Genomic DNA, 10,750 nt, shown 5'->3' with positions numbered 1-10,750 from the left:
CCCTTTCTTCATGTGTTCAATACTTTTTTCCCCTGTGCCATTCAACATTATTACAAATAACTTCAATTCTGGACATTTATGGTTTCTTTATGTATGATCACTTGGGTTGTTACCGACATCTGGTGAAAATTTCATGTCATTAGCACCTCTAGTAATATATTTACTGAGAAAAATGTTGATGTGTTCAATACTTATTTTCCCTGCTGTATATAAACAAGAGGTCTCACTTTATAATACATGAGTAGGATTAATATTACTCAAGTAAGTAAAAAGTTAAGTGTAGTAAAACTACTTCTAAAAATACTTTTTTAAACTTTTCAAAAAAATTACACAAATAGTAATTGAGTACATAAAACTATTATTACCCACCTTTTGGAAGACAATGCAGATTTCTCAGTGAGAGGCTTCAGCTCAAACCRCTGCATTACTGCACCACCTAACATATAAATCAGAACACAACTCTAATAAAGGATGTATATATTTAATATACATATTTAATGATGAGGAGAGGAAGATTTTCGKAGTCTCATCTGTTGTTTTATGCTGWAGCCTAAACAGACWACACAAAAGAAATAAAAGCAACACGGTAGCCTCAGGTCTGGCAAAAAGACTGAACCCAACACATTACTAGCAAATATACAAGCTTGGCAGGGCGCCTAATGTATGTGCATGTTGTCATACGCCCTGCTGCCTCAAAGGAATACAAGTTATTACTGCAGAAGTCATGTTAAACTCTATTTCACAAACACACACAGAAACACAGAGAGCAAGGAGTTTCCTACGACTCCCACATTAAATACTGAACTCTGGTTTTTACTTACATACAAACAGAAGTATAGCAATGAAGACAAAGCAAAACCAACGCAGGTACAACAAAATGTTAAAACAGCTGCTCAGTTACGTCTTCATCTGCACAACATCATGTAGTTTTCACACAAATATGCAAATCAGTGCCTGCCAACAATTATTAGTTTGATAAGTTTTATTATTACATTGTATATTTTTGCGAGTGAGGTTTGTTTGTTTCCTTTTTGTTATATATCCCTAATCTGGAGTCATGTCTCGCAGCTTAAATTAGTGCAGACAATTAGGAGCTCGACTTTACCAGCTGAGATTAAATATGCATGTGTGAAGTAAGACAGGTGTGTGTGTGCAAGAGAGAGAGCGTGGCTGCGCTCTTTTAGAAGTTTGCCTAATCTTTGAAACACAAAAGAGGAAAGGGGGAGCTGTTTCATAATTAAACACACACACACACGTCTACTGCTTCTGCTGACACATGCATGGTCCTTTTGTGCGCTTGTTTGTGTCTCAGTGCTTCACAGTTCAGATAAAAGCTTCTTTCTTTCCATTTCATCCTGATAGTCCCTTAAAGACAGACCTCCTCAAATTTGTCCCCTCGCTTAACTCCTCCACTTGTCTCAGCAGGTAGGGGACACACACTGTGAACTCACACACACACACACACACGCGCGGGCTCGGAAAGGTAGCCCACAGCCCCACACGCACCCGCTTATGACATCTCCTGCATAATTCATGGGTCCAAATAAAAGTGCATGAAATAATCATGAACACGAGCCACATTCACAAAGCTATCTGAACCTAAGAGAGGGTCCTAATTGTCCAATTTAGGAACAAATTCTAAAAGAAATCAGCTTTTTTCCCCCGTGATTTTCAAAACCACTTTATAGGCAGTTCTCCAAACAGTGAAGCTAAAAAGCTAATATCTCAGCAAAGAAAAGAAGGAGGGATTGGGTTTGGTGAGAATGAAACAATTTTGTACGCGGTCATAAAAAAAATATTGCCCACACTTCTGGAGCTATAAGTGTCTCCATCAATCACGATGCCCATAACTCTTAGGTAAAGAGCAGATCACTTGAAAATAATTGCCCCAGCGAGAAACTGTTGATGGTAAAATTGACCTTTGTGTAATTGTCTGCGTGTTTATTTGATTTAAAGATTCATTTGCAGTTTGAAATACGGCAATAATTTATCCAACTGTGAGTTAAAAGCCCTGGGAGATATTTCTGCAGTTATTAAGTTAAAATATCTTAGGGAAAAGTTGAACTCACTTCTTTTGTTGAAATGAATTTCTTTCCCACTGTCTGTAAGTTATCATGTTTAAATGCAAACAAAATGCAGCAAACTGAAGCAGTTTATTAAAGGAGTTTATTAGAAAACTACAGTGTCTGTTCAGTGTTAGAAGGAGGTGTTGGGTGTCAAATAAAAGCAGTAAAAATATTCTTAATATACCGTAATTGTAAACAAATGGTACTTTTTCAGGCAACATTATGTTCTAGACACTGATCCCATTGACAGCAGTAAAACCCTACACCCCCACACACCAGTCGTTTTTATAACTAATTATTACTAAACTTTGCTTCAATTCAATTTAATTTATTTATATAGCGCCAAGTCACAAAATACGTTGTCTCAGGGCACTGTACATTAAAAGAAAAATCTAAAGAAGAAACCAGCAGGCTGCGTTGAATCACTTCATCATGGTCTCCCATCCTGAGCAAACGGTGGAGAGGRRAAACTCCCTGCTAATCAGGAAGAAACCTCCAGCAGAACCAGGCTCAGGACAGGCGGCCATCTGCCTCGACCGGCTGGTTGAGGTACAGGAAAGAGACACAGACAAACACAAAAGAAGTGGTCCGGGACTGGTCCAGGTGCACCTTCTTCTGGAAGAGACAAAGAAAAAACATGTTATTGATAGAAATAATTACAATAAACGTGAGAAGAGAGACTAAAGACAACAGCAGAGTGAGGAAATGTGCTCAGTTTGTGCTCCAGCAGTCTGTCTACAGCAGCAGAAATGAAGAATAACTCAGGAAACTTAAGTGTAAATATATGATTTATCAAAAAGGAAAGTCTTCAGTCTAATCTTAAAAGTAGACAGAGTGTCAGCCTCACGGACAGAAACTGGAAGTTAGTTCCACAAGAGAGGAGCTTGATAACTGAAAGCTCTGCCTCCCATTCTACTTTTAGAAACTCCAGGAACCACAAGTAAACCTGCAGTCTGAGAGCGAAGTGCTCTGTTAGGAAAGTATGGAACAATAAGATGTTTAATATATGATGGAGCTTGATTGTCAAGAGCTTTGTTTGTTAGGAGTAATATTTTAAATTCTAATCTGAATTTGACAGGGAGCCAGTGGAGAGAAGCTAAAACTGGAGAAATATGATYTCTCCTTCCAACTCTCATTAAAACTCTAGCAGCAGCATTTTGGATTAACTGAAGACTTTTTAAAGAGGTTTTTGGATGTCCAGMTAATAAAGAACTACACTAATCCAGTCTAGACGTGATAAATGCATGAATAAGTTTTTCTGCATCATTTTTGGACAAAACGTTTCTAATTTTAGTGATATTTCTCAGGTGCAAGAAGGACGTCCTGGTAACATTTTTAATGTGGGGGTTAAAAGACTAATCCTGATCAAAAATGACAGCAAGGTTCTTTACATTAGAACTGGAGGCCAGATTAATGCCATCCAGAGGAGGTGAAAGGCTGCAAAGTTGATCCCTAAGATGCTCAGGTCCAAGAACAATAACCTCTGTCTTATCTGAGTTTAGAAGCAGAAAGCTAAGAGTCATCCATGTTTTTATGTCTGTAAGACATGCTTGTAGTTTAAGTAACTGGTTGGACTTTCATAATATGTTCCACTTCTGCCTGATTCATATTTGAAATATATGTAAGCACACATACGCCAATCATTATTTCAGACAGATATTGTGGGTAGAACAGGTGTTTCTACACCAATTACCTGAAGATTTTTGTTTGTTTTTTAATACTCTAAATCTTTATTGCCTCATTTGCTTTCAGAAAGAAAATGCATTTATTTCAGAACCCCTCATTTACTTCCTGTGCAAACAAAGGAAACTGTTTCTTATTTGCATATAATTTTCTAGCAACTGATTTTTATTGATTCTTCAGACTCATCATCAGTGCCACATGCTGCCTCTTTGAGATTTATTAAATATTTTCCTCTTTTTTTTTTACTGGAGTGTGTGCACTGGTCCAATCAGATCAGTTTCTGAATCTCAGGATTTATTCTCTTCGAACCAGAGCACAATATCACAATTTTAGTCTCTTTTTGTATTTATCATAAAGCATGAAACAGCCCGAGGGACTGATTAAAGCGAAATCACATTCTTAATTACCCCAGACATTTTAATATATTTCGGAGCAACGGGGAACATTGCTGATCAAACACTGAGAAGAAACTGATTTGAACCAGGAACCAGAGATTAAATAGAGAACCAGTCATGCTGATAAGGTTGAAAACACTATTGGTTTTTATTGTTCATGAATTGATTTGGGATAAATTATGAATGGGGAAAAATCCAAGTGAGTTCAAATGAGTCACAAACACATTATTACTTTTTACTCTTTAGAAGTTCATGCGCGCTGAAAAGCACAAAAGATTTATTTGTTTTTTTTTATAATACATCTGGCATTTCTAATGTTTCGTCTGCACATATTAAACGTCCTCCAAACCCTCCACACACGAATTCCTAAATGCTCTGATTCTGCCACAGTCTGCAGCACTTCTACCTGCGTCTGAGAAGTTCTTCATGCATTATTCTGTGTCCATTCTCCGTGCCTGCTCACTGGAACACTGAGCTTTAATATCAGTGAACGGTTCGCCCAGCATTTCACGGTGGCAGCTTCGCCTCGCCCAGTCGGCTGCAGCCTCTCGAAGCACCTCAGCAGAAATGCAACTTGGGTAAAAAAAAAAAWTTTAAATCTCCAAAACCAGCCAGGAGTGCACACACATCCAGAACGTTACAAAAGCAAAATAAAAACAATGAAATCAACATTTTTGTAAAAATATAGCTTCAGTCAGTTTAAAAAAATTTGTTTTTTTTTTCTTTTCCAAATATTACTTATAGCTTAAAGGAGATGTTTTCCTGTCGTGTGTTGATTTGTGTGGATTTAGCAAAATGGCTTGTGAACCAGTGGAAGAATTTTAATGAAATATGCCAAAAAGTCAAACATCTCCATCATTTCTCAACATAAGAATCTGGGCCAGCCCGTGAAATAGGCCAGTGTCAAAGTAGGGGTCGCGGCCCCACATGGGGGCCACCCGGGGGCGCTAGGGGGCCTCAGAAAGCTGAAGTGAAGATTCAAATACTGCAAAACTTACATCTAATAAATGATTTAAATCATTATCATAAAACTAAATCTGATTTTACCATTATTTAAAAATAATAATTCATAATAATCAACTGAAATGTTATTTAAGAGAGATTTGATTCATTACCTCTGCCAATGAGGTTATGTTATTTTTTTTTTATTTTATTTACCGTGATTTAACCAGGCAAGTCCCGTTGAGATCTCAGATCTCTTTTTTAAGGGTGGCCTGGACCTGAAGGCAACCTACTGTGCATGTTTTTAGGGGTGGGGGAAACCAGAGTGCTCCCACGCAAGCATCAGGAGAACATGCAAACTCCACACAGAAAGACCCCAGGTCCGTTAATATTATATATATAACACATTAATAATGTGTCAGTCTGTTTTCAGACATGTCTGTCTGTCTGTCTGTCTGTCTGTCTGTGGACAAAATTACTCAAAAACCTATGGAAAGATTTTCATAAAATTTTACCACAGTTGGGTGTTGGCCAAAGGAACACACCATTAAATTTTGGTGATGATCCGGATCCAGTCATTTTTTGAAGGATTCTTCAGTATTGCAGGATAGGGGAAATTACAGATGTCAAAGTTCTTCACGCTTATTTTACTCACCACGATACTGTGAATACTTGTGTTGAAAATTTAAACTGTAATCTTAATGTTTATATGTTTGGATACGGGCAGAGATTATGGCTGGTTATATTTGGAATGATACTGTGTTATGACATTGATTCAATATTTTCTACGTGTGTTTTCTGATAAACATGGTGGAATAAATTGAAATTTTGGTTTCCATCATTTACTTTTATGTATGAATATATGCAACATGATGTTACTATATTTAGTATAAAGCATTGGATAGGTCACTTTTCTAAGGGGGWTCCTTTTAGCAAAATTGACCCTGTGGCCTTGGTGGAGGTTTGCGCTCTCTGAGTGCTTCTAGTTTGTTCTGTTCTCATCATCAACATTTGTTGATGCTGTTAGACAGTGCCAAAAATTGGAGATAATTTAAATTTTATATAATTACAGACTATAGTTGATTTAGTCTCATACATGTCAACCCCTTCGGACATTAACCTGTATAATGAGCTCATGAAATCTGCAATTTTTGCAAAAATCCCACATTAATCACACACATAGGTGGTGACAGCACCTGCAAGTGCAAAGCAGGAGGAAAGGAGGAAATGGAGAACTCTAGGCAGAGTGGACTGGAACATGGTTATTTGATGTTATTTATTGTTTTTTGTTTTGTTTTTCTGTCCTACAGGCTCTGAGATGTCAAATAAAATTTAATTTGAGTTTTTGGAAAAAAAATACATAAAACTTGAAAAAGATTGCTCTATACGTTCACATACCTGCAAAATGAGGGGAAATCTGAGTAAATTATGGACAGTCTGTACAACTTGACACGTATTTGTTGAGTAATAACCGATTACTAACTTGTTCTGTGGATTTCTCAGTCTGCTTTTACTACATGAAGTTATGGTGCAGCTGATGTTTCATGATAAAAGTATAGGGCTAACTACTGGCGCTCAGTGTGTAATTAGAAAAAACATAAGGATAAGGAAAGTTTCAGTTCTGATCTCAGATAAAGTTCAGATTAAAGTCTAGATTTCAGTGTTCTACCTTTATAAAATACTGATTTTATGTTTTATTAGGAGAGTATCCCCTGCACACCACTAGAACTGCTGTCAGCAAATGTTGGCAGGTATGAGGTGGACTCAAAGTATTTGGTTTCTAATTGTTTATATTGTTAACTATTTTAATTATACAACCTGATTTTTAAAGATAAAAAAACATCAAAGTCGAAACTATTAAATTTGGTATGTGAATGTATTTAAATTGGCAGTGAGATTTATAAAATTCCACAGGAGGTACCTGATTGGCTGCAGGGCCGGCCATGATCTGACATGAAACGCAGCGAGCAACATGCATTTGTCTAAAGAATGCTGGTCCTCAACTGTGAGAATGCTGTCTGCTTTTTGTGCATAAATGTGTGACTATCCTACGTGTAGATGCATGTGCGTGTGTGTGTTCTGCTTTATTAAGAGGCGAAGTGAGTGAAAATAATTGGCGGATATTGTGAGCTGGAGTAGATTATTACAGTTTCTTTTTTCTTTTGCACACTCTGAAACATAAACAGCTATTCTCTAAAGCATGCCACTAGAGTTTCTCCACTTTTTAATCACAGCCAACGAGCGAAGACAGCTCTGCTCAGAGGAGCAATCTAAACCTAAAAACTACACAGTGATAAGCAATCAGACGGGAGGAGGCGGCGTTAAATTATTCAATCTTTTAGTCAAAGGCAAGTCTTGATTTACTGACACTGTGTGGAATTGTTTCCATAAACTTTCCTTCGACATTTTTAGTGGTTGTTGCTGCAAGCATAAACTTTTATGCATGGTGTAGTCCAGCAGAAGAAAATGACTTGCAGTTTCAAAAGCTTTATACAAAAAAAAAAAGAAATCACATAATTCATCTCATATCATTAATAGTTTTACATCGTGAATATTAAAGGGAACAGCAGCTGCATCATCAAGGGGAATGTCAGTGAACCACAGGAGCGGAATGACACAAATGTACAAAATAAGTAATAATTCTGAATAAAAGCTTATTTGGCTATCAAAGAAAGATGGATGCTGCTTAATTAGAGCGTAAGGAGACACCTTGATTTGTTTTTCTTTGAGCTTACCAAGAGCAAAAGTCTTGAATAATGAACAAAGCCTGAACAGGCACATGCTCAAGTTGTGTGTTCAACTAGGTGCACACGCACCAACTGGAAGTGATGCTAGTTAAAGGATTTCTTGTGTTTTCGTCTGCAAACTGTGACATTTTTAGCTGCACAAAAACAGCCTCATGATGTCCCAACATTAAAAGACATTGTTTCCCACCCCATTGTATTAAAGTATCTTCTCCTTTTGCATTTAAGACCTTTACCTGCAGAGCATGACAGAATGAGTCTGAAGCGCAGCACTTCCACAGAAATGTCAGGCGCAACAATAAGGCCCACTCGGGCTCCTCATTRAACTGAAAACAGAGTACCTGCTCTACTGGGTCTGACCAGAGTCACTGATGTCAAACACGGGAGAAAAGTAAACTTTAATAAACTTTAACAGAACCCTGGGGGGATAGCACGATGAGAGAAGAAAAAAAATAAGAGCATTAATTCGTGGTCACATGTGCTCCCCTGTGCACAGAGAGCTACATGGGACATTATCTGTGTAAGCAGCAGAACAGAAGTCTGCATAATCACTGATGGTCATCATTTTATCTGCTTCACTTTGACTTAAACCGCCCCGCTGCAGTTTGGAAGAACAAACACTTCATGGCGGAAGAAAAAGGAATTGTCAGTACAACAATGCTTCTTACTTCAGGGAAGATGCATTCAAAGATGAAAGGACTTAAAAACAGGTCGATCAGGTTGTTTTCAGCTATGGATTTGCACCCACACATGTACATAAATGCAAAGTTTTATATGCTCATAAAGTGTTAAAACAAATTATGTTTGTGAGCTCAGAAACACAATTTCCAAACACTTGACAGGTTATCAATCACTTTTTACAAAACCAGAGTCAAAACAAAGCCCAGTGGAGTACATCTGAAACACTTCAGTGGATTTCATGAAGAGTGTAAACCCACAGTTTGCTTTATTTAATGTTTTCTCTTTGAGATATGCATTAACCTTGTGAACTGGCTGAGTTCCTTGTCATGCATTGGGGCTGCCACGATTCCTTTGTAACTGATACTGTTTGATTAATGTTCTAATTCTAAGAATATTACAGCGTTCCTCATTCTGCACAGGTTCAGTGTTGTTGGCTGCAGGCCAGCAACTTTTGGAGWGATGCTTTTAGATTTGCAGTACAGCAGGCATGTATAAAGTCACTTAATTTATTGAACATCTGTTCAGGTAATTTGCATGTTTGGACACAATAATTGTTGAAACTAAACTTCACTTTTAAGTAAACAGAGGCCAACACTTGCTAGGACTTGTATGAGCTTGCACAGCAGAGGGCACAGGTAAACTTTCTGTTAGTGAAATGACAACCTCCTTTTTCCTAAATGGGAGAAAATTGCTAGGATTTAGGTACATATTGTACATACTGTATACAGTGGATATGAGCATTATTACTCATGCTCATTAGCCTGGTAAAAACCAGAGACATGTTGTCAGAGTTGTAAAGTAACTAAGTACAAATACTTTGTTACTGTACTTAACTAGAAATTTTGGTTATCTGTACTTTACTTGAGTAATTATTTTTCAGCGTACTTTTTACTTTTACTCWTTACATTTTTACACAATTATCTGTACTTTCTACTCACTACATTTTTTAAAAAGGTAAGAAACAGACAGTCATTACTCCTATTTTATTCTGAGTTGTTATTACTTTAAAAAATAATATCCTGATAAATTGTGTCTCCTGGATAGAGTGAATTTAATTGTGGCTGGATGAGAAGTATAAATATATACCATTCTGACACCCTGTTAGCTTGTACACAACCCATCACAGCTGCACGCCGTTAGAAAAAATATTTTTTGGAGAAGTCACCTCCCAATAAATGTCATTTTGGAAAATCTAACTGCTCACTTTTACTGTTAATACTTAAGCAGATTTTGTGTCAGAAATTTACTTTTGATACTTAAGTACAAGTAATATTTTTAGAGAAGACTTTAAGTTTTACCAAATAATTTTTATGATAAGATACTTGTACTTTTACTCAAGTATCACTTTGAGGTACTTTATACAACACTGCATGTTCTTCGCTTTGCTTCGTACAGAGGGTCTGGAACCTCAGCTATTGAGAAGYGATTTCTTGCTGGAGGCGTTTAAAAGATTGGATCTGATTTACCCAATCGCTAACGTTTGGCGTATGTGGTGCGCCAGCTCGACTGTGAAGGACGCTAAGCTAAGAAGCCAACCGGAAATTGCGTGCGCTGTAAACAACCATCCCCTACTGAGAGGAGAGAAGTGCCGAGCCAAACGAGATGGCTGTAAATGAGTGCTGCAGGCTTTGTGAGRGAAATTTAATTTAATTTGGAAGCCTTGTCGACACGGACTGGTGTCATTCACGTCCTCTGCTGCCATTGCTAAATTACAAGCAGGCTAAAACGTGGCAGAAAATCAACACCGTCGTTCAAAGCTCCTCCTTCTGTTCGCTGATTGGCCTGATTGAAATTTTWAAAAAAAATCCTTGTGATAAATTCCAGACGGAGCAGTGAGGGGAAACTAGAATTGAGCGGACCTGTGGAAGGCTAGGACCAGGCTACATGCTCATATAAAATGCACAGATAACTGCAAATGACAATACTGATATCGATACTCCATTGGTTGTGTTACGGTTTACATTTCAAATGAAAAGTTTGTCAGTTCCATCTTTAAGAAATTTATACAAGTTGAAAAAAAAACTCATTTTTATCAATTTTTTAAATGTTGCGGCAGTATATTTCATGCTATATTGTATATTTGATTTGATCCAGTCAGAGGGACTGTAGGCTTATACAGAAGAAGAGCCACCTTGTTCTAAATCAAATAAATGTGGATCTCAGTATTGGCGAGTACCCAAACTAAAGTACTTGTACTCAGTTTGAGAAAAACTGATATTGGGGCACCCTTATTAGATAT

Source organism: Austrofundulus limnaeus, unplaced genomic scaffold (genome assembly GCF_001266775.1).
Source record: "Austrofundulus limnaeus strain Quisiro unplaced genomic scaffold, Austrofundulus_limnaeus-1.0 Scaffold0, whole genome shotgun sequence".
In the NCBI taxonomy this organism is placed as follows: Eukaryota; Metazoa; Chordata; class Actinopteri; order Cyprinodontiformes; family Rivulidae; genus Austrofundulus; species Austrofundulus limnaeus.
Note: the sequence above shows the minus strand (reverse complement) of the source record.